This window comes from Amblyomma mixtum, chromosome 9 (assembly GCF_055824585.1).
Source record: "Amblyomma mixtum isolate Tamu chromosome 9, ASM5582458v1, whole genome shotgun sequence".
NCBI lineage: Eukaryota > Metazoa > Arthropoda > Arachnida > Ixodida > Ixodidae > Amblyomma > Amblyomma mixtum.
The window spans coordinates 116,331,823-116,335,920 of record NC_143020.1 but is presented as its reverse complement, the minus strand read 5'-3'; the positions used below and the strand labels follow the sequence as shown (position 1 = coordinate 116,335,920).

At 51.6% G+C, this 4,098-nt stretch overlaps 1 long non-coding RNA gene across 1 annotated transcript; it reads left to right on the top strand.

The window, feature by feature from the left end:
* Window positions 1–676: 676 nt before the first annotated feature.
* LOC149330893 (uncharacterized) lies at window positions 677–1,873 on the top strand. Its single transcript, XR_016285523.1, has 3 exons — window positions 677–793; window positions 858–1,645; window positions 1,737–1,873. It is a non-coding gene; the product is annotated as an uncharacterized LOC149330893 (long non-coding RNA).
* The last annotated feature ends 2,225 nt before the right edge of the window (window positions 1,874–4,098 follow it).

Sequence of the window (4,098 nt, the reverse complement as noted above, 5' to 3'; positions counted from 1 at the left end):
ATGCTGTTCTGATTAGTGCGAAGCAACCCCCTACCATCAACGGCTGTTATGCGTCGGAGCCCCAAGAAGTTGCATGCGATCACTTCTTTTTATCCGCTGCATATCGCGCGGGTGACACTGAATAGGGCATACATTTGCGATAAACAGCCTACAGCCTGCCCTAGAAACCAACTGCAAACGTTACTTACGAAAAACTGATGGTAGAGGACCCTCAATTACGGCGCAGTAACTTAGTTAAAGCAAACGCTCTCGGGGCAGTACCCGCAAACCAGCGTTTTTACAGATGGCCACAAACGAAACCGGGGCCAGCCAGAACGGCGCGCGCGAAGACGCTCCAGCATGGCTCCATGCAGTGTCTGAAGCAAGATCTTGATATCGCCACATCGCTGCGTCGTGAGCATTTCGCGCCGTGCCAGGGCAGCCAGAGACAGTAGGATGTCGAAGAAAAAATAAAAATAAACGTCAGGACACTGAAAAAATGGCCAGCACTCTCCGCGTATACGGCGGCGACTGAAGTGCTTCGTCACGGCTTCGCCCTCGACACGTGTCGCGCCGCTCGTCGAAGATCGGAAGGGAAGCGCAGTGAGGCGGCGACCAATGCTTAAGCTGAAAGGGGCCTCTCAGCAAAAAAATAAATAAATAAATGAATGAATGTACAAAAACCGCAGTCACTTATCGCCGATAACGAGCGAAACCCCGCTGGGGCCGCTAGCGTCAGTAGCAATTACAGAAGCGCAGCTCAGCGCGTGGGCCGTATGCCTTCCACCGTCGTCCGTGTTGAGGGGCAAGCAAGGTGAGGTATTTGCGTCGCATTATAGCTTCGGCGTTTATTGACGGTATTTTTTGCACGTTTCCAGGCAGTTGTCATCGGCTTATTGCTCGGAGGTCCCTGGACGCCGTTACGCCCCTACAGGACCGAGGAGCTCCGTCTTCGAGCCAGGTCTTCGGCGTCGAAGGTGAGAGCGGGGCTAAGCCTCGCGGCGAGGGTGATGTGTCTGTGAAGCCAGCTCTTTTATAGCAGTTAATATACGAATAGGCACATTTCTGCCTTTTGTGTACTTAAAAGCGTGTTACGAACACGCAGCTTGAAGCGGTTTCATGGACAGTCGCCGTCGGGTTCTTGTTTCCATGACGGAAGCGCAGTGGGCCAGATTCGCGGTGCGTAGTACAGCTTTAGGCTTAGCTGACACTAGGCAGGGCAGCTGTAGGCATTGAGTCAGCGAGGAAACGCGCTTTGCTCGCTGCCTCAAAGGGTATAAGAGCCCACTGCCGTTTGCGTCATGGAACTACCCGTTCCGAACGCCGTTGCGGCCCTGCCACCATGTAGTGTCAAGGAATGCCCGGGCGCGCAAGTGCTCTTGAGCGACATGTGGTTTGTGGCCGTGTATGGCGCTCGGAAATTCTCGCCACTCGTCCAGCAACTCGGAAGAACGGACGCTGCCTACGGTCTGCGGCACATCTTTCCGCTGCAGCCAAGGTCAGTGGCCAGTTTTCTGATGAGGAACCGCCTACAATGGTAAGTGTCCCATTCTATATTTCCGTAATTCTTCATTCAATGTGCCTCACCTTTTTTTTTTCTTTCAGGCGTGTTGGTTCCAGCTGTCTCACGTGCTCCAAGCAAGTACTACTTCGTGCATAAATGCAGGTAGGGTATACGTTGCGTTATTTTACAGCGACAACTATTGCGCGGACGAATGCGCATCCGGAGAGTATGCTTGCTTTTGTCTTTTCCCCAGGTTCTCCTATCGTCTCCCGTGCTCTGCGCAACCTGTTGTCCGAGCTGACATACGTGGGCCAGACGTCGCAGCCGCGGTATTCCCGTCCTTCAGCTGAGCTTTAACCTTTCGTCAGCCCGAGCTGTACTATCTTCTGCAGAAGGTAGTACATGCCGTTAAAGTAAGCGCTCGTGCTCCGTAGTTTTTTGGGGCTTATGTTTTATACCTCTGTTTTTCCCTTGCAGATGCTGAAACCTCCGCTCGGCCGTACTCTTGGACGTGCTCTCCCGCGCAAGGCACTCGACGCGGCGTCCTTGTATTCCGTCCTCGCACGTCTGACCTCGGCGTGATGTCCTGCCAGACACTTACCTGTTCCCCTGCGCTCCCATCACAAGCGTTGCGCTGCCGCGGTGTGCCTCCAAATGTTACCTCGTATTCATCTGCCATGCGTCCTGAAACGGACCTTGGAACTTCGTAACTGCGGTCTGCCCATTCTACAATACCATCATCACTTAAATCATGCCAATAAATGTTTACTCCCTTCCACCCCTACGTTTTGAGAGCCTCTTGCTACCACTTCTGTCCACTCGCGTAAGCGGGTTTGAGCACGTTGTGGTGTTGACACTTCCACACCCTTGTCCTGTGGATCAGGAGTGGCTGGGCGACCATGCTTAACATTACGCAATACATATGCGACCTGCCTCTGCTTCTCCATGGACCTTCCTCGCCTCCCCTCGGCCCCACGTGAAGGCTGAGACTTCGCCCTTGCCAAGAGGGGTGAGAAGCAACGTAGGTTTTAGGTGTAACAAATACCATAAAAAAAACGGCCTCGTTAGTTTTTTTCCTTACTGCGGAGGGTTCCTTACGAGGTAAGTCAAGAGGCTACGAATTACAAGATAGATGGGCTACGGTCTTGACCCGGCGACGACCTCTTCTTGCCGAAGGAGATCCCAACTCCGCAGGTTCCAAAAAAAAAAAGCAGGCTTCAGGAAATAATTATCCATCCTGTGGTTGTAAAATCGCTGTCAAAAGCTCCCCAGCTGTTGCCAAAATGCACATTACACACAAAAAAAATTTTGTATCGTAAGAAGGTTACTTAGAAATTAAAAGGCAGTACTCCCAGCATACGGTCGAGCCGATTCTCTCCACTTCCTCTTCGCTCGTGCGCGCGAGTGGGTGCAGCGCACCTGGCACACTTCGTCTTCATCACAAAAATGTCTGGTCACTTTTTTTTATTTTTGGCGTTTCATATAATTTATACCAAATAAGAACTCATGACGTCATATTTAAAAACGAAACTGAAAATTGTCAGGGCGCTGATAAAGCAAGCTAGTTAGAGTCAAAACATGTCAAGCCAAGTCGAGAACGCAAATATGGCTGCGCCCAGCGTTACTTTTAGGCAGTGGCTGGAGACACGCGCGTGTCACCAGCCAGGTAGGGGGGCTAGATGGCTGTTGACACGCAGATACCCACGTGACAACATAATTAAACAAAAGGGCGCATAAAATCGACATAAACTTTTTATAATATTCAGTTACAGCTTAAATACTCACCTATAATAGTACAAGTGTTGGGTTTTGTTTCAAAATTTGGTTGAAATGTTTTTAAAGCGCATGAGTTGAGGCGAGGCGGCGGCCATGGCTTGCGGCGGAGCTCGCACCGATGAACTGCAGGAAATTAATTGAATTCGGTTCGACGGCATTTAGATCGCCCATACGGAGATACTCGATGCCGAGCAAGCGTACGACAGCGTACCCCATGCCGTGCTTTTGACCTTGTTTTTACCTCCCTGTCGGACTCGGACCTGGGGCCTCCGGAGCGTCTGCTGGTCGACATTCTACGTCTCTGTGAGGAAAACACGGTCGTCGCGCACTTCGGGTCCTCGATCGGCCCCATCGCAGTGAAGAAAGGTCTGCGCCAAGGGTGTCTGTCTTCGGCGAGCATCGAGCGAGAGCTGCTTAGGTCGCACATCGGTTTCCGCCTCAGCTGGCATGGATGACGACCGCTGACTGCCGGGTAAAACTTTCGCGGACGATCTAGTACTGCCTGTGGAATACCCGCCAAGGATTTGCAATTTCTGCTGAGCGACTGCCAGAATGTGGTTACTCGTTTGAACCGACGGCTCAGCTCCATGAAGACTGTGGTTGTCGTTTGGCTGGAAGCAACACGGCGGATTAAGAATTAACCTTGGAAAATAAGACCTTTGCCCAGAGTTTATAGTTCCGATGTCTGGGAGTGGAGATGTTCGCCGAAAATCCGTTACTGCCTTCACAAGGCTACCGACAGGCTGCCCTTACCTTTCGTGGCGCCGATTTCATCAGATAGTGGAGAGCACGCTATGCTGAATCTGTGAGCAAGCAGACAAAACTGCGGAACACTTGGC